The sequence below is a fragment of the Manis pentadactyla genome, chromosome 12 (assembly GCF_030020395.1).
Source record: "Manis pentadactyla isolate mManPen7 chromosome 12, mManPen7.hap1, whole genome shotgun sequence".
NCBI lineage: Eukaryota > Metazoa > Chordata > Mammalia > Pholidota > Manidae > Manis > Manis pentadactyla.
Window position 1 is genome coordinate 22,383,605 of NC_080030.1, and position 20,949 is coordinate 22,404,553.

Sequence of the window (20,949 nt, forward strand, 5' to 3'; positions counted from 1 at the left end):
CTTGATTTATGTGTGGATACTACATTTCTCTCTTTATTATTATTATTTTTAATAAAATGCTGAAGTGGTAGGTAGATACAAGATAAAGGTAGAAAACATAGTTTAGTGTTGTAAGAGAGCAAATGTAGATGATCAGGTGTGTGCCTGTAGACTATGTGTTAATCCAAGCTAGACAAGGGCAATAAAACATCCACGTATGCAGAAGATTTCTCTCAGAACGGGGGGGTGAGGTTCTAAGCCTCACCTCTGTTGATCCCCAATTTCTCACCTGATGGCCCCCTGCGACTGTGCCTGTCTTAGGTTGTTCCTCCCTTGAGGAATCTTACCCGTCTCTGGCTAACCAGTCATCTTCCGGGGCCATACAGGGAAATGTGAAGTTGGTAAGTGAGAGAGAAGCCTTATTGTTTGAAGAGGTTAGCTTTTTACATCTTTGCATATTTATGCCCTGTGGCTTCTATGCCCAGCATTTGTCTTGAGGTATCTTTACCACTTGGAAGAATTATGATACTCGGTAAATTTGATACGAGGCACGAATTCTATTTAAGGGTTGTAATTAGGAAGGAAGAAGAAAAGCTGTAGAAGTAGCAGGCGGGAGAAAACATGGGAAGATTGATTATTTCTTTGGCATATCTTCTTGTAGAGTAACTTCAGCATGTATAGGTTTTAAGCTACTACTTAAATTGCGCACACACATTAACATAATAGGAGTATAGTTACATAACCAAAGCATATCTGTAATTACCAGCCATCTCCAGTGAAACCAAGAAAACCAGTTAGGCACCTTAGGCATTTGTGAAAACTTATCTATGACATGGTGGATATTGTCCAACTGAACTTGAACAGTCTGAGAGAAATCAGACAAATTAAAACAACCCATTCCTGGGGACTGTTCACATGCCATATGTTCTTTTAACAGTAAATAGTCTATAGTTGTAAGACTTTGGAGCGCTACAATTTGCACTTCTCCAAATTCTTGGTTGAGTTCCAACAGTATAGATCCAGTCAAATTTGTTGTTTTACTGTATGCACAGGCCAGCTTAGATATCTCCTTCTTCATTCCCATGGCAAGTCCAGGAACTGGTGGGATGAGTGCATCTACAGCTGTAGCAGTGCGTGGATCTTTGTTGGGGTTTTTTGATGATCATCTTCTGGCATGAGTCTTCCAGAGAGTGCTGATGTTGGAAGTTCTCTTTCATATCGTTTCTTAGTTCATTTTCGGGGTAGCCAAATTAGGCTTTGATCCTCTGTATAAACACAAACAGACCCTTTGCCTACACTTTTATATGCCCTTTATACCCTTGTGTAGAACTCGTTGGAGGTTACCACACAGGAACTGCCCCTTTTTTTTTTTCTTTGTTTTTGGTATCACTAATCTACACTTACATGACGAATATTATGCTTACTAGGCTCTCCCCTATACCAGGTCTCCCCTATAAACCCCTTTACAGTCACTGTCCATCAGCATAGCAAAATGTTGTAGAATCACTACTTGCCTTCTCTGTGTTGTACAGCCCTCCCTTTTCTCTTAGCCCCCATGCATGTTAATCTTAATACCCCCCTACTTCTCCCCCCCTTATCCCTCCCTACCCACCCATCCTCCCCAGTCCCTTTCCCTTTGGTACCTGTTAGTCCATTCTTGAGTTCTGTGATTCTGCTGCTGTTTTGTTCCTTCAGTTTTTCCTTTGTTCTTATATTCCACAGATAAGTGAAATCATTTGGTATTTCTCTTTCTCCGCTTGGCTTGTTTCACTGAGCATAATACCCTCCAGCTCCATCCATGTTGCTGCAAATGATTGGATTTGCCCTTTTCTTATGGCTGAGTAGTATTCCATTGTGTATATGTACCACATCTTCTTTATCCATTCATCTATTGATGGACATTTAGGTTGCTTCCAATTCTTGGCTATTGTAAATAGTGCTGCAATAAACATAGGGGTGCATCTGTCTTTCTCAAACTTGATTGCTGCGTTCTTAGGGTAAATTCCTAGGAGTGCAATTCCTGGGTCAAATGGTAAGTCTGTTTTGACCATTTTGATGTACCTCCATACTGCTTTCCACAATGGTTGAACTAACTTACATTCCCACCAGCAGTGTAGGAGGGTTCCCCTTTCTCCACAGCCTCGCCAACATTTGTTGTTGTTTGTCTTTTGGATGGCAGCCATCCTTACTGGTGTGAGGTGATACCTCATTGTAGTTTTAATTTGCATTTCTCTGATAATTAGCGATGTGGAGCATGTTTTCATGTGTCTGTTGGCCATCTGTATTTCTTTTTTGGAGAACTGTCTGTTCAGTTCCTCTGCCCATTTTTTAATTGGGTTATTTGTTTTTTGTCTGTTGAGGCGTGTGAGCTCCTTATATCTTCTGGACGTCAAGCCTTTATCGGATGTGTCATTTTCAAATATATTCTCCCATACTGTAGGGATCCTTCTTGTTCTATTGATGGTGTCTTTTGCTGTACAGAAGCTTTTCAGCTTAATATAGTCCCACTTACTCATTTTTGCTGTTGTTTTCCTTGCCCGGGGAGATATGTTCAAGAAGAGGTCACTCATGTTTATGTCTAAGAGGTTTTTGCCTATGTTTTCTTCCAAGAGTTTAATGGTTTCATGGCTTACATTCAGGTCTTTGATCCATTTTGAGTTTACTTTTGTATATGGGGTTAGACAATGGTCCAGTTTCATTCTCCTACATGTAGCTGTCCAGTTTTGCCAGCATCATCTGTTGAAGAGACTGTCATTTCGCCATTGTGTGTCCATGGCTCCTTTATCAAATATTAATTGACCATATATGTCTGGGTTAATGTCTGGATTCTCTAGTCTGTTCCATTGGTCTGTGGCTCTGCTCTTGTGCCAGTACCAAATTGTCTTGATTACTATGGCTTTATAGTAGAGCTTGAAGTTGGGGAGTGCGATCCCCCCTACTTTATTCTTCTTTCTCAGGATTGCTTTGGCTATTCGGGGTCTTTTGTGTTTCCATATGAATTTTTGAATTATTTGTTCCAGTTCATTGAAGAATGTTGCTGGTAGTTTCATAGGGATTGCATCAAATCTGTATATTGCTTTGGGCAGGATGGCCATTTTGAGGATATTAATTCTTCCTAGCCACGAGCATGGGATGAGTTTCCATCTGTTAGTGTCCCCTTTAATTTCTCTTAAGAGTGACTTGTAGTTTTCAGAGTATAAGTCTTTCACTTCTTTGGTTAGGTTTATTCCTAGGTATTTTATTTTTTTTGATGCAATTGTGAATGGAGTTGTTTTCCTGATTTCTCTTTCTGTCGGTTTATTGTTAGTATATAGGAAAGCCACAGATTTCTGTGTGTTGATTTTGTATCCTGCAACTTTGCTGTATTCCGATATCAGTTCTAGTAGTTTTGGGGTGGAGTCTTTAGGGTTTTTTATGTACAGTATCATGTCATCTGCAAATAGTGACAGTTTAACTTCTTCTTTACCAATCTGGATTCCTTGTATTTCTTTATTTTGTCTGATTGCCGTGGCTAGGACCTCCAGTACTATGTTAAATAACAGTGGAGAGAGTGGGCATCCCTGTCTAGTTCCTGATCTCAGAGAAAATGCTTTCAGCTTCTCGCTGTTCAATATAATGTTGGCTGTTGGTTTATCATAGATGGCCTTTATTATGTTGAGGTACTTGCCCTCTATTCCCATTTTGCTGAGAGTTTTTAACATGAATGGATGTTGAACTTTGTCAAATGCTTTTTCAGCATCTATGGAGATGATCATGTGGTTTTTGTCTTTCTTTTTGTTGATGTGGTGGATGATGTTGATGGACTTTCGAATGTTGTACCATCCTTGCATCCCTGGGATGAATCCCACTTGGTCATGGTGTATGATCCTTTTGATGTATTTTTGAATTCGGTTTGCTAATATTTTGTTGAGTATTTTTGCATCTACGTTCATCAGGGATATTGGTCTGTAGTTTTCTTTTTTGGTGGGGTCTTTGCCTGGTTTTGGTATTAGGGTGATGTTAGCTTCATAGAATGAGTTTGGGAGTATCCCCTCCTCCTCTATTTTTTGGAAAACTCTAAGGAGAATGGGTATTATGTCTTCCCTGTATGTCTGATAAAATTCCGAGGTAAATCCATCTGGCCCGGGAGTTTTGTTCTTTGGTAGTTTTTTGATTACCGCTTCAATTTCGCTTCTGGTAATTGGTCTGTTTAGATTTTCTGTTTCTTCCTGGGTCAATCTTGGAAGGTTGTATTTTTCTAGGAAGTTGTCCATTTCTCCTAGGTTTCCCAGCTTGTTAGCATATAGGTTTTCATAGTATTCTCCAATAATTCTTTGCATTTCCGTGGGGTCCGTCGTGATTTTTCCTTTCTCGTTTCTGATACTGTTGATTTGTGTTGACTCTCTTTTCTTCTTAATAAGTCTGGCTAGAGGCTTATCTATTTTGTTCATTTTCTCAAAGAACCAGCTCTTGGTTTCATTGATTTTTGCTATTGTTTTATTCTTCTCAATTTTATTTATTTCTTCTCTGATCTTTATTATGTCCCTCCTTCTGCTGACCTTAGGCCTCATCTGTTCTTCTTTTTCCAATTTCAATAATTGTGACATTAGACCATTCATTTGGGACTGCTCTTCCTTTTTTAAATATGCTTGGATTGCTATATACTTTCCTCTTAAGACTGCTTTTGCTGCGTCCCACAGAAGTTGGGGCTTAGTGTTGTTGTTGTCATTTGTTTCCATATATTGCTGGATCTCCATTTTCATTTGGTCATTGATCCATTGATTATTTAGGAGCGTGTTGTTAAGCCTCCATGTGTTTGTGAGCCTCTTTGCTTTCTTTGTACAGTTTATTTCTAGTTTTATGCCTTTGTGGTCTGAAAAGTTGGTTGGTAGGATTTCAATCTTTTGGAATTTTCTGAGGCTCTTTTTGTGGCCTAGTATGTGGTCTATTCTGGAGAATGTTCCATGTGCACTTGAGAAGAATGTATATCCAGCTGCTTTTGGATGTAGAGTTCTATAGATGTCTATTAGGTCCATCTGCTCTACTGTGTTGTTCAGTGCTTCCGTGTCCTTACTTATTTTCTGCCCAGTGGATCTATCCTTTGGGGTGAGTGGTGTGTTGAAGTCTCCTAGAATGAATGCATTGCAGTCTATATTCCCCTTTAGTTCTGTTAGTATTTGTTTCACATATGCTGGTGCTCCTGTGTTGGGTGCATATATATTTAGAATGGTTATATCCTCTTGTTTGACTGAGCCCTTTATCATTATGTAGTGTCCTTCTTTATCTCTTGTTACTTTCTTTGTTTTGAAGTCTATTTTGTCTGATATTAGTACTGCAACCCCTGCTTTCTTCTCACTGTTGTTTGCTTGAAATATGTTTTTCCATCCCTTGACTTTTAGTCTGTACATGTCTTTGAGTTTGAGGTGAGTTTCTTGTAAGCAGCATATAGATGGGTCTTGCTTTTTTATCCATTCTGTTACTCTGTGTCTTTTGATTGGTGCATTCAACCCATTAACATTTAGGGTGACTATTGAAAGATATGTACTTATTGCCATTGCAGGCTTTAAATTCGTGGTTACCAACGGTTCAAGGTTAGCCTCTTTAGTATCTTACTGCCTAACTTAGCTCGCTTATTGAGCTGTTATATACACTGTCTGGAGATTCTTTTCTTCTCTCCCTTCTTGTTCCTCCTCCTCGATTCTTCATATGTTGGGTGTTTTGTGCTGTGCTCTTTCTAGGAGTGCTCCCATCTAGAGCAGTCCCTGTAAGATGTTCTGTAGAGGTGGTTTGTGGAAAGCAAATTCCCTCAGCTTTTGTTTGTCTGGGAATTGTTTAATCCCACCGTCATATTTGAATGATAGTCGTGCTGGATACAGTATCCTTGGTTCAAGGCCCTTCTGTTTCATTGTATTAAATATATCATGCCATTCTCTTCTTGCATGTAAAGTTTCTGTTGAGAAATCTGACGTTAGCCTGATGGGTTTCCCTTTATAGGTGACCTTTTTCTCTCTAGCTGCCTTTAAGACTCTTTCCTTGTCCTTGATCTTTGCCATTTTAATTATTATGTGTCTTGGTGTTGTCCTTCTTGGATCCTTTCTGTTGGGGGTTCTGTGTATTTCCGTGGTCTGTTCGATTACTTCCTCCCCCAGTGTGGGGAAGTTTTCAGCAATTATTTCTTCTAAGATACTTTCCATCTCTTTTCCTCTCTCTTCTTCTTCTGGGACCCCTATAATACGGATATTGTTCCTTTTGGATTGGTCACACAGTTCTCTTAATATTGTTTCATTCCTGGAGATCCTTTTGTCTCTCTCTATGTCAGCTTCTATGCGTTCCTGTTCTCTGATTTCATTTCCATCAATGGCCTCTTGCATTCTATCCATTCTGTTTATAAACCCTTCCAGAGTTTGTTTCATTTCTGCGATCTCCTTTCTGGCATCTGTGATCTCCTTCCGGACTTCATCCCATTTCTCTTGCGTATTTCTCTGCATCTCTGTCAGCATGTTTATGATTCTTATTTTGAATTCTTTTTCAGGAAGACTGGTTAGGTCTGTCTCCTTCTCTGGTGTTGTCTCTGTGATCTTTGTCTGCCTGTAGCTTTGCCTTTTCATGGTGGTAGGAATAGTCTGCAGAACTGGGACGAGTGACGGCTGGAAGGACTTCTTTCTTGTTGGTTTGTGGCCCTCCTCTCCTGGGAGAACAGCGGCCTCTAGTGGCTTGTGCTGCGCGCAGACAGGGTTTCTGCTTCCTGCCCGGCTGCTGTGGAGTTAATCTCCGCTGTTGCTGTGGGCGTGGCCTGGCTCGGGCAGCTACTCCAAAATGGTGGAGTCGCGTTGGAGCAGGAGCTGCTGGGAGGCTATTTATCTCCGTAAGGGGCCTCCCTGCTCCCTGCAGCCCAGGGGTTAGGGTGCCCGGAGATCCCGGATTCCCTACCTCTGGATTAAGTGACCCGCCCTACCCCTTTAAGACTTCCAAAAAGCACCCGCCAAAACAAAACAACGACCACCAAAAAAAAAATGAGAAAAAAAAAATTTTTTAATTAAAAAAAAAAAAAGTTTTTAATAAAAAAAAAAAAAAAAAAAGGGGTGGTCGTTCGTTTTTCTTTATTCTCCGGTGCCAGCCTCAGGCCTCTGCTCACCGGTCTTTCTGCCCTGTTTCCCTAGTATTGGGGTCCCTATCTCTTTAAGACTTCCAAAAAGCGCTCGCCAAAACAAAACAGCAAAAAAGCAAAAAAAAAAAAAATGGTCGCGCGCTTTTCTTATGTCCTCTGTCGCCCAGCCTCCAGTGCCCGCTCACTGTTCTTGCTGCCCTGTTTCCCTAGTATTGGGGTCCCTATCCCTTTAAGACTTCCAAAAAGCGCTCACCAAAACAAAACAGCAAAAAAGCAAAAAAAAAAATGGTCGCGCGCTTTTCTTATGTCCTCTGTCGCCTAGCCTCCAGTGCCTGCTCACTGTTCTTGCTGCCCTGTTTTCCCAGTATCGAGTGCCCTGCACTCTGGCCCGGATGGCTGGGGCTGGGTGTTCGGCAGTCCTGGGCTCCGTCTCCCTCCCGCTTTGCCTGCTCTCCTCCCGCCGGGAGCTGGGGGGAGGGGCGCTTGGCTCCCGCGGGGCCGGGGCTTGTATCTTACCCCCTTCGCGAGGCGCTGGGTTCTCTCAGGTGTGGATGTGGTCTGGATATTGTCCTGTGTCCTCTGGTCTTTATTCTAGGAAGGGTTGTCTTTGTTATATTTTCATAGATATATGTTGTTTTGGGAGGAGATTTCCGCTGCTCTACTCACGCCGCCATCTTCCGCCCCTCCAACACTGCCTTTTTTTTATCTGCAGTAAATTAATGGCATTTACATAGCATACTATTATTCCACTCTAACTTCCCTTTTTCTCCAGGCTAAAGTTGCAAAGATTGGCACTGATGTTCTATCAACTCGATATGAAAGCCACTACATCTATGGCCCAATAGCAACAACAATTTGTAAGTCTTTCCTTACTTACTGTGTCATTTACCCTAATTATTTTTTTATAAATATTGAAGAAAAATATAGCTTTTATAAATTAGGATTAAACACCTGGAGTTTGAACTTTAGTTTTAACAGGGAATTCTGAATTAATTTGTGAATCTAGGGCACAGATTCTGTCCTTTTGGGTAGTAAGATTTTTCTAAAAACAAATTATACTGAACTTCTATAAGGTTACGAGGTCAACATTAAGTTATTAAATCAAGATGAATTGACAGTTGAATTCATCCACCTTCCTGTTCCCCATGACCAACAATATTTTATCCTCACAGGAACTAACAAGAGTTACTTTGGGCAGAATCGATACTTTTTGTTAAAACCATTTAACTTAACTGGACTTTTCCTTCCTTGGCCTAGTCCCCATGCAAGCAGTCTTTCCTGAGTCCCTGGTAGAAAAATGGTAGACCAGCAGATTCAGCCCTGTCAAACCAGCTTCCTGTCCCTTGGACCAGCCCTTTCCTACTGTGTTCAACTGAAATCTACATAGTAAATTAAGAAAGGAGGTCATAAGGTTCTAGTTTTGTTGCTTTGTTTCAGTGTCTCAGCACTACTTCTCACTTTTCACTAATTTTACACTGTCTTTGTGTGTTTTGAAACATTGACTTGGATTTCTTACGTCAGGCACTGCTTAGCTCTTGATTTTCACAATCTCAGTTAATCCTCACAAGACCCTATGAGGTGGGCAGTGCTCGCAACTAGTTAAACTGGGTTCAGTCCCAGGATTTTTAACAAAACCAACGCCCATGATCTTGATCACTGTGCATACTGCTTTCCCATCTGGTTTTTCTAACTGGCCTTTTCTATTTTGATGCAATGAAAAGAAATTCACCTGATTCTCACCAAAGACCATTAATTCACACCTTGGGAAATGAGATCATTTATGCTCTTATAGCAAGATCACACTGGTTTTAGTTTGGAAATACTATAGTAAAAATCACATTTTCTCCAAACCATTTCTGAGCTTCCGTTCTTAGGCCCAAACCTTACAGAAAATTCCCAACAAAACTGCTTACCAAACTGTAATTTCCTAAGAAAATTTAATTCCTCAAAGGCAATTGGTTCTGATTTCCTCTCAGATATAATAATATCTAGCACAGTGCAAGACATAGAATAACAGCAGAACTAAAATCTATAAACTTGCTCAATGAAAATGGTGCCCTGATTTATCCCAAAGAGGGAATGTGGATTGAAATCACAGACTAGACTTGATTTAGCCTGCATCACTGTCTAGAGCCATGATATCCAATATTTTGGGCATGCTGCTGTTTCACTTTTGAACATTTCATGGACAACCCACCCTCACCAAATACACATGCTCATATTCATTATGCATTTTGAATTTGTTGAATGAAAAAAATATATGTGCATATGAATCCATGGATTCCTAGCAATACCCTAAATCACTTCCAAATCTATGCTAAAAGTGTAAACTTGGAACTGCAAGTCTATGCGCTTAACAACTACTATGGAATTTGAAAATGCCTCAGTTATCACATATAGCTTCTAGAGCCCACTTATCAGAAGCTCCTTTGGTGGTGTTAGAAAACGACTCAAAAAAAAAAACCAGGCAAGTTCCACTCCTAGAGAACATTCACTAGCATTCACCTATCAGCCAGTTATTGTTAAAGGGCTGAGAGAAAATATAAAGACCTGCATCCACCTAGATCTTGCTGCAACATAGCCATGCCAGGGATTCATTATATCTACAAGTGATTGACAACAAGATTTCAAAACAGATGATACACTCAGATTCATGTGTATCTGGACAGAAAGTGAGCAAAGTGAAGAACAAAAGAACAGACAAGAACACCAGTTTAAAATGGTTATTTTAAACTTAGTAGATATGAGAAATAGCAGGAACAGATAAGCCATTATGACACAATGTAAGAGCAACTTAAATCATAAGCAGAAAAACACACATATTCTTGGCAGCAAAGAAAAAAGGTTTCAAACAGGAATAAACGTTGCCAATGGAAAATAGAGCATCGAAGTATTCATACAGTCACACTCTCCACATATATATATAGGTATATAGAAGCATGCAAAAAATATTGGATATTATGGCTCTATAATATCTACAGGAGGCAGAGAAGAAGGCAGAGGAGGAGTAGGAGGAGGAGGAGGAGGAGGCGGGGGAGGAGGAGGAGGAGGCGGCAGAGTAGGAGAAACAGCAGGAGGCTGAGGAGCAGGAGGAGGAAGAGGCTCCGCAGGCCATCAAATCAAGGCGAGTGAGGATCCGCTGAGCTCCCGCCGTCGGTGCCCGCGGGCAGTGTGGCTGTTTTTTTCTTTGAACATTATCTAGGTGTTTTCCTCCTGGAATCTTATCTTCCCCTTCCCCAGCTGCTCATGTCTATCTTTCTACCTGGCGATCTTAACAAAGGTATCCAGGCAAATGTGGAGGCATCAACATTCAATAGGAAAGGCATAGTATTTACTGTTGGAGGGAAGGGGGATCGTTGCAGTCTGATGAAGGATCTCTCCTGGGAACTTGTATGGATTACATTTTGTCTTTTGATTCTGAGACAATATTATTAGCTTTTTTTTTTTTTACCATTGAAAGATTTGAAGGAAATGGCAAAGGTGTTTCATGCTCCTTTTGTAAACTGGTAATGACCGCTGACTTAAGACAAATGTGGATTCGGTGGCAAAATGAAGTGTCTCGTTGGAGTAGATTGCTGATTTATTGGGATATTGCCCTGCCTGTCTATGTGCTTCGGTTTAAGGCCCTTCAGCTGCTGTCTGGACTCCACCAGCCATGCGGACAGGCAGGGTTCATTTTCAGATGAGGCTGAGCTCTATTGGCATGGTTGGCAATGAGAACACTCACATTTGGGTGTTCGAGGCATAGCTTGTAAAGAGACAACATTGAGATAGAAAGCAAAAGCTCAAAGAAGTGCAGTTCTAGCACTTTAATTCCAAGGGATTTAAATCTGTAGAAATTAAAAACTGGAGTTACAAATCATTACAAGTATATTACCTCTTATTACAACCCATAGATTTATATTACCAGAGATCATTTCTTCATATCACTTAGAGTTCCTGTCTGCTGTCTACCTTTAATATGAACCTAAATTACTGCTGTTAGCATATCTTGAAGGGAATGAACAGCAGTAATGAACACCCTCAGATCTTATCTAGGATTATCTTAAATTCACCCTCATTTTTTAAGCTTCTAATTATAACACAAATAAATCATGGGGATAGAAAGTGCAGCATAGGGAATATAGTTAATCATACTGCAATACCTATCTCTCTGGTGACAGATGGCAACTACACATATTGTGGTGAGCATTTTGTATTGTATATAATTGTTGAATATAAAAGTGTTTTTCAACAATGCTACAATATTTTTAGAAATGAAAGTCGAATCCAATTTTAAAAAACGTTATTTGTCTATGGTTAGGGCACAGAATTATAGAGATATAATTTGTGACATCAATATTCTAAGTGGATGGAAACAGAGCTGTATAGGAGCAGAGCTTTCATATGCTATTGAAGTTAAGATGGTATAGTCACAGTAGAATGTTTAGCCTCTAAATGTGAAGAGTCACCCTCCTAGTACATTTTAGAGACTGAATTGTGTCCTCCCCCAAATTCAAATATTAAAGCAATAACTCCCAGCGTGACTGTGTTTGGAGATAAGACCTTTAAAATGGTAACTTAGATCAGATGAGGTCGTAATGGTGGGGCTGCACCCAGTTTGAAAAAGACAGATGCACCTCTATGTTTATCACAGCACTATTTACAATAGCCAAGAAATGGAAGCAACCTAAATGTGCATCAGTAGATGAATGGGTAAAGAAGGTGTGGCACATATATACACAATGGAATATTATTCAGCCATAAGAAGAAAACAAATCCTACCATTTGCAACAACATGAATGGAGCTAGAGGGTATTATGCTCAGTGAAATAAGCCAGGTGGAGAAAGACAAGTAGCGAATGATTTCACTCATATGTGAAGTATAAGAACAAAGAAAAACTGAAGGAACAAAACAGCAGCAGAATCACAGAACCCAAGAATGGACTAACAGTTAGCAAAGGGAAGATAAGGGAGAGATAAGGGCAGGGGAAAAGAAAGGGGGCATTATGATCAGCACGTATAATGTGGGGGGGGGGCGGTACGGTGCGGGTTCTACAACACAGAGAAGACAAGTAGTGATTTTACAGCATCTTACTATGCTGATGGACAGTGACTGTGAAGGGGTATGTGGGGGGGACTTGGTGAAGGGGGAAGCCTAGTAAACATAATGTCCTTCATGTAATTGTAGATTAAATAATGATACCAATAAATAAATAAATAAATAAAGGAGGGCTGAAACTTCTTCCTACATTTTCTGTTTTTTGCCCAAGTTTCTTGTTTCACTTTATTACTGAAGCTTCTCAAGGAGGCATCTGACTGAGAGCTGCTTTTACTCATGGAGAGCTAATTGTTGATCTTTATGAGGGAATGGAGGCCGAGTCCCCTCATCTGGTATCTTTGTGATCATTCCCAGAAGGAATGGTTTTATCAATGAAATGTGTTTTTATAATTTCAAACTTTCTGCTTCTACTCACAATTATACTCAACAACATAAATGCATAACCACGTCTGTTTACCACAATGAAAACTAAACAGAAGAAACCAGTCTTTTCCCCCTTTTTCCCACTGTTTTCTAGTTACTTAATCCTATTAGTTTATAGCCTTCATTCACATCCTAAATTACTAGAAGATAATTTTAAGGAGTTTGTTCATCTAAACAAGTTCTTTGCAAGTTCTTTGCAATCATCATTCAGTTCATTAAATCTATTCAAGAATGAAGAATCATGACATCTTGCTTATTTCTTAAAATTTGCAATATTTTACATTTTTGTTCCACTGACACTTTCAAATAATTCTCCTTATACCGAACCCCATTAAAAATTCTTTTTCCTCTGAACTCTTGTCGTCTCCTCCATCACCCTCTCCACCGCCCACCTCCCCCTCTGTGTCCATAAACTCAGAACCTTTAACTCTGACCCTTCTAGTCTGACATAAATTCCAGGAGTATTTATTCTGAAAACATCAAATGCACACTTACCTGTTCTTTATGTCCCTAAAATTAAGCATTTATAGAATAGAGTTAGATTTCCTTTCCTAATATATACTGTTTTCCTCTAAACTCATGCATCCACTCATTAATCCTTTCATACCACCTTTACTGATGTGGGCTTACAGACAATGGGCTCAGTGTTTCACATATAACATCAGTAGGACAAACACAGGCCCAGATTCAATTTAACATTTGGCCTATATGGGAAAACTGATATTAAAAATAAGGCAACGTTTATGCTTGTTACAGATACAATAAAAGTATAATGGATTTGCTTAGAGGATACTGTAGCTAAGAATATGGTCATGTTTATAGAGGAAAGGATTTTTTCAGATGACATCAGGAAGAGAGAATTTAGATGTGTTAACTGTTTCTTGAAAAATAGCCTAAAGCGTACAAAGAAGTAAGCAATGTCCAGTAGAGATGGAGAGTGAGGGAAAGGAGACAGAATATAAGGACTTTAAAGAGACAGAAAGAAATCAGGAAAGGCTGCCAACAGTTTTTAATTCACCCTAGAGGCTAAAAACAAAAAAACAAAATAAAAACATTAATTGAGAAGGATAGCTTACTAAACACTCAAGGTTGAAACAGATTATTCTGAGTTTTTCTCTGAATAAAAATAGTCCAGATGTATGCACAGGTGGAAACCATCCTTATGCTGATAGGTTGGTTCACATGTATAGCTCATTTCTACAATCACTTCTCTGATCTGTAAAAAAGATAATTTGCTTTCATGGAATGTTCTTTTCAGAGCATTATTCAAACATTCCTTAATGTATGGGGATATATTTTCTTTGCTATATATTAATAAATAGGAATTAACATATTTGTAAAAAGTACTGTTTTCTTACTTATGTGTTTTTCTCATCCTTGACTAAATTTAAGCCTTTGATGGCAGAGATCCTACCTACCTCAGTGCCTCAGTGAATGAGAATATGCATATAGCACTCAGTAAGTGTTAGTGATTTCTTTTAAAATAATGTTTTAGAATGTATAAATTCATATTTTAGAGAATTCTTATTACTTTATATACTTTGTCTTCTATTAATCCTATGAAATAAATACCATAAATTACAGTAATAATATCACCTATCACATGTTTTTGTGACAAGGGTAAGAGAGATAATCACATATGTAAAATATTAACAAAGTGCCAAATAAAAAAATATTCAATAAATACACATCCTGGTGCTGCTGATGAGGCTGTGGTGAGGAAGACAACTTGGCTCCTGACTCAGTAACAATAAATCACACCATATACTTTTTATAATTGGTTGTGGACCAGGACACGTCTGTAGGAGTTGCTCATTTTTTGGTGGAGTGGGGTGGGGTGATGCATGTTTTGTGGAAGTTTTTCTCCTCACTTTGCTACACTTGCAGGACTTTTACTTCTTGTTTAACTATAAGTGCTTTATAATTTATTCCCTGCAGACCTCTGATCCAGCAGGGCCCTTCCCCGGGGAGCAGCAGTGACAGGCCAGGCTTTAATCCTCGTAACAAGGTGCATTGTCTCAGGGACGTATCACAGAAACCTCATCATTTTGACAGTCTTTCCTACAAGGCCCGGCGAGTAGACCCATCATTCCAGGACAGCGTCACTATAAACTGTCCTAAGGCACAGCTGGATTCTGCATTTCTTTGTTTCCCAACATGCCGAGGCTTTCAGAAAAAGGCACGGATCCACGGAAGTGATTCCAGCTATGGATGCCATCCAAACCCTGCAGCTGTAGCCAGAGAGACTCTGCTCAGTCCTGAAAACATGCCTGTGAACGTCCACACATCTTCTGAGGTATCCTTCAGCATGTAAGTACACATATTACAATATTCTATAACTGGGGATATTTGCTCGCATTTCTTTTATTTTCTCATCCTCTCTATACTGTGATTGCCTCCTTTTCTTTCTCCTCCTCCTTTCCCTTATGCAAAGTGTGGTAGTTAAATGCTGTAGTCTTTTTAAGCCTTCACTTGATGGATGAGTTTCTGCCTTTCTTCTAGTGCCTTCAAGATGCCCAACATCTGCTCAGAGTCAAACACCTTTTATTTAACTAAGAAAAAGCATGTCCCAGAAAAACCTCTTAGTCCAAAATCATCTTTCCCTTCTCCACCAAGCTCATCACATTTTCTCTCCTTCAGCATAACAATCTGATTATAACCTTCACACAGCATCACCATGTTGAAAATTTTAGGTCTCAGTAATTAAAATGATTAGTTGTGTGATAGGATTCCAAAAGTTTATTATAAAGAATCAGAGAAAACACCAGCTTGGATCCAAAGTGAATTCATTTTCTCTTTACATCTTTAATTGCATGTGTCAGAGATTCTTTTGTGTCCTTGGTCCCATCCTCATTAAGCAGTAAATGTACAATAAATAAATAAAAGAAGGAATCCATATGTTGAGCAAGGAACTACAGCAAACAAGTCAGAAGACCCAGGAGACTGTCCCATTTCTATCACTGAACCTCTATGAGATTGAAGAACATTGACACACTCTCCAAGCCTCACCTATAAATCCATATTACAAAGACAACAAAACTCCACTCATCAAAAATTAGCTCTCTGAAACCTCTTATATCAGACCTTCATGTATCTTGTAATATTGGATAGGAAATAATCATGGCACCTAATCTGTGTTCTTGCCTTCAGTCACCTAGATGTGGGGGGCAATTACAGACTCCCAAATAGTCAGCTAGTAAGGAAGTAGTAATGTCCCATCTCTGCGACCTGTGCCTCTCTGTTCTGCATTTCTGGCCCACAGATTCTAGCATGAAGGGGTTGCTTCTCTCAGCTAATCAAAATCCGGAAGTGCAGTATTTCTACGCCTTTTGCTGAGCATTTGCTCTCTCTGTTTGTATTCCAAGATAAACACAGTCAATAGTGATAAATGAAGTCATGTTTCACCCTTTTCCATATCCATATGAGACATTGGATGATCTCACTCATTATGGAGCCTGATTTCTTACAGAGATTGCATTATATTTTGTATTGTTAGAAGTTAATGTAACAATGTAGAGACTGGAGCAAGTGAGTTAGGAGTCATGAACTTTTTGGAAAATGCCTATGATGTACTGATGCTCACTTATTTTTAAATAATTTTATTCCACCTATAAAATAATATGGCTAACTTAGAAGAATGTTCTTGCACATAAAATTAATGTAGAATTAGATTTCATTGTAACTCTCTTAGCATCCTGAAAAGCAGTCATTACATTCAGAATGGATTAATGACAGGCGATAAAAGATCACCCCAAAGAGACACTTTTAAGAATGTTTCACATGACTTGAATCCACTTAGAGGAGTCCCAGAGGGTTTCCCAAAGTATACGGTTGTCTCAGCCTTGGTGCGGTACTGATGCTGTTGTAATGAGTGAATCTCACCCCTTAAATTTTGTACAGTTCATCTCAGGAGCTATTTATGCATTGAACATGTAACCATTTGTCTGGATTAACATCCCTCACTGGAAACAAAAGTTAGTTAATGGACATTGGCAGGGTATGTCCAGGGCTAATACAAAAGGATTAACCATCAATATTCTTTCTGTTATGCCAGGTGGAAGTGGGGACATTATGGATCACAGAAACAAGTCCCAAGTCACCGAATTCATTCTTCTTGGGTTTCAGAATGAGAAAGAGGTAGAAATTCTTCTTTTCTCTGCATTCCTGCTCATGTACATGACATCTTTGATTGGAAACAGCATGATCATCCTGTTGGTGTGTGGGGACTACCGTCTGCATTCCCCCATGTATTTCTTTGTCGCCAATCTTTCTTTCCTGGAAGTCGCCATCACATCCACCGTGGTGCCAAAGATGCTGGCCAACACGTTTTCCCTCACCAGAGCAATATCCTTTGCAGGATGTCTCACTCAGTCCATCTTCTACTTCCTCCTGGGATCCACAGAATTCTTCATTCTGGCCGTCATGTCCTTCGATCGATACATCGCCATCTGTAACCCCCTGAGGTATGCGATGATCATGAACAAGCAGACGTGCATATTGCTGCTTCTGGGATCCTACATGGGTGCCTTTCTGTCAATGTTGGTGCCATCCATCTTAACTGCACCTGTACTATTTTGTGGCCCAAACAAAATCCATCACTTCTTCTGTGACTGAGCCCCTGTGCTAAATCTGGCTTGTTCGGATATCTCCCCGGCTGAGCTGGCCGACTTTGTCTCCTCTGCCCTGTTGCTCCTGGGATCCTTGCTCCTGACAGGAGTGTCTTACACGTACATTGTCATTACCATCCTTAGAATTCCCTCTGCCCAGGGACGCCAGAAGGCTTTCTCTACTTGTGTTTCACACATCACCGTGGTTACACTTTATTATGGGAGCTCTATTTTCCTCTATGTTCGTCCAAAAAAGGGCAGTTCAATGAACATCAACAAATTTGCCACAGTGCTGAACACCATTGTAACACCGATGCTGAATCCTTTCATCTACAGTCTCCGAAATGAGAAAGTCAAAGAATCCCTGAGAGATGCCTTCAGTAAATATGCAGGCATGCTACAAAAATGATATTTTCAGACATCAGTCATGTTGCATGACTAACAACAAAGTTATTGTTACTTATGCAATTATTTAAATGTACATAAGGGAGAAACACATGTGAACATATGATTTTAAATGTGTATTTTATGTATATTCTAAACCAGTATTTCCTTATCTAGGTCCAATATTCACATAGTCTTAAAATCTTTATAGAGATTCAGTAGACCCAAAAGTACATCACTACACTTTTACATATATGCTTACATATATACATATGTACATAAACCAGCCCTCCCCTCATACTCCCACTTTCCTGGGCATTCAGTGATTCCAAAACCAAATTCCTGCACACCCACTGCTCTGAAATCTTGAGAGCTCTGTTTGAGGTACATTTCACCTTCCATACCTAATTCACTGATAATTTTTTCTCTATCAGTATCAATATATTGCTGAATCTAATATAGAGTTTCTCCTTATTGTGAAATAACAATAAATTTCTTTTGAGATGATTTTTGAAATGTTGCCAATAAAATTATCCCATGAGCTACTTACATCTTAATTTATAAATTCATCTTCTCGAGCCTCTGCATCAGTTACAGTCTGCAACAGCTCTGCTCCTATTTCTGTGCCATGGGTGCTGAGGCCTGTCCATATGCCCGATGCTGTCATAGAAGTTTATCCATGTCGCCTTTCAGAGCCACTGGAATGACTTCAGTTGCTCACCTTAAGACCACATATATTTTTTACATAATGAGATTTTTTAAAGTCAAATAATTTACGTGGAAATTTCAGGATGACAGAGATTACACTTGAGTGAGCAATCAAAAATCTTGATCAAATGTGAGTGAGGAAATTGGCCCAAGGAAGTGTTCATTTGAGCATGAATGAAGATCCGTTCCTGTCACATGCATTATTTATTTGACAATAGCTAAATTCTTGTTAGAAACATGATTGCCAGAGGATACTGTTGGATGGAATGTTTACTGAAATACACATGTCATGAAGACGCCAACCCACTTTCAGTATAATCAGTCTCTTCCAGCGCTTTCTGCATGCCTCAGCTGCTGTTATAGGAAACAGGGCAAAGACCTAGGGTCACCTGCACTTATTTGCCAGTTATTTATGGCTTATTTCCAATCTATCAGTTCTGATTTCCAACTCGGTACATCTTCTATATGTTCAAGTACACATCTTGACTCTCATTCTCTAGAAAAATCAACATTAGTGATAATCTTTTCAATGTTCCTGTCTCTCCTCAGCACCTTCTCGTCCCCTATCTAGACTCCCAGGGCATTTCTGGAGCCTTCCGCAGTGCTCAGGCTACTACTGGCTAGTGGAAGAACCTGTAGAATGATTCTTCCAAACATAACCATTGGTATTATTTTTTTCCTATGTAGCATGAATATAACCTGTAAATATAATTGGGGTCTGTATGTGAGTAGCAGGAACTCTGAGGAAAAGCAGCTTCACAGCAGATGCTGAGGCTGATGATCAGAAAAGATACAGGCTGCCTGGCAGCAGTTTCTCCTCTTTCCCCTCGGTGAACCTCCAGTAAGGTGGACCTCACTTCACCCTCTCCGGTAATGCACACTCTTGGAGTTCAGCACTAACTGGTGTGTCCTCTATTTTTTTGACACTCATCCCATTATTGAAATTTGGTCATAAGATATCTTTCCCAGAGGACATGATGTTTCCTGAGGATATTTAAGATGACTGTATTATTCATTTTTGTGTTTCCATTGCTGACTAAATGTGTTCTACATTCTACATGTGTTCTGACTTCACATGCTAAGTGTGTGCTGACTTCATTGCATATGAGATAAATCATAACAGAGAAAATATTTCTTGTCCTTTTTATTCATTAGTCTACCCCTAATATCTATAACAGTGACTGAGAACAGTTAGTTAGTTGTAGATAAGTATTGATTGAATCAGCATTGAATGAATGAATGAATGAATTCTAAGTGGTCAATGTATACTTGCTAATTAATAAGGTGAACAAATACTGAGCAATCAATATGTATTTTTAATCAAATATTTAATTAATTAAAATTTATTATAATCATCTGATATGTGCTTTGTAATATTGCTTGAAGCACTTACCGGTTATTTAAATTAGCTTTTCATTTGAATCTCCTTATTACTCACTATGATATGTTCATATATTCAGTTTCTTCAGTTTGAATGTTTTTATCATGAAAGTGTGTTGAATTTTTTCAAATGCTTTTTTTGCTTCTATTGACATTATATGATTTTTATTATTCATTCTTTTAGTGTGTATCACCTTTATTGATTTGTACATATTGAGCCATCTTTGAATAAGAGCTGTAAATACCACTTGATCATGGTGTATGATCTTTTTAAGATACTGTTGAATTCGATTTGCTAGAATATTTTCAGGATTTTTGCATCTATGTTCATGAGGGATATAGGTCGGTGATATACTTGTTTGGTTTTAATGTGAGGATAATGATGATCTAATAAAATGCATTTGCAGATATTCCTTCCTCTTCAAGTTCTGGGACATTTGCAAAGGATTGGCATTAATTATTTAATGTCTGGAAAAATTCACCTGTGAAGCCATCTGGACCTGGCATTCACTTTGTTGGGACATTTTGATTACTAATTCAATTTCCTTCTTCATTACTGGTCTTATATTTTCTAATATTTTTATTCAAAATATTGAGGGGGGAGACTTACAACTCATTCTGAGGCTAGTATTTCTTTGATACCAAAACCAGAAGAGGACACTATGAGAAAAGAAAACTGCAGACCAATATCCCTGATGAACATACCTGCAGAAATTCTCATCACATCATTAGCAAGCCAAACTCAAGGACACATTACAAGTATTATACCTCATGAACAAGTTGGGTAAAAAGGCTGGTGCAGCATAAAACAATAAGACATTACATAAATTAAAGGTAAAAAACCACATGATCACCTCAGCAGACGCAAAAAAAAATGTGAGAAAAAACATCAGACTTTTGTGTAAAACTCTTAACTGATTTGGTATAGAAGGAATCTCAAAATAACAAAGGCCGTATGCAGCAAACTTTGCACAGGTAACAGTGAAGAATATTCTACAGCATTTCCTGTAAAATGAGGAACAAGATGAGAATGCCAGCTCTAACCACTCCTAGTCATTATAGTACCAAAAGCCCCAATTAAAACAATTAAGCAAGACAAAAAATTAAAAAATATCTGGATCAGAAAGGAAAAGTAAAATTATTGCTATTGGCTAATGAGATGATCTTCTATAGAGAAAATTCCACAGTCAATCTACAACTATTTTAATTAATCAATTATTCAGTAGTGTGACAGGATAGAAAAAAAAACATACAGAAATAAGTTAGATTCCTTTTCACTAGTGATGAAAGAACTTAAGAAATAAAACTATCCCATTCACAATAACATCAATAACAAGCAG

The 20,949-nt window shown here is 39.0% G+C and overlaps 2 pseudogenes; both read left to right on the forward strand.

Moving 5' to 3' along the window:
- Positions 1 to 14,844, forward strand: part of LOC130679763 (mast cell carboxypeptidase A-like) — a 39,607-nt pseudogene extending 24,763 nt beyond the window's left edge.
- Positions 14,845 to 16,529: 1,685 nt separating this feature from the next.
- On the forward strand, positions 16,530 to 17,546 carry LOC130679764 (olfactory receptor 6M1-like; annotated as a pseudogene).
- The last annotated feature ends 3,403 nt before the right edge of the window (positions 17,547 to 20,949 follow it).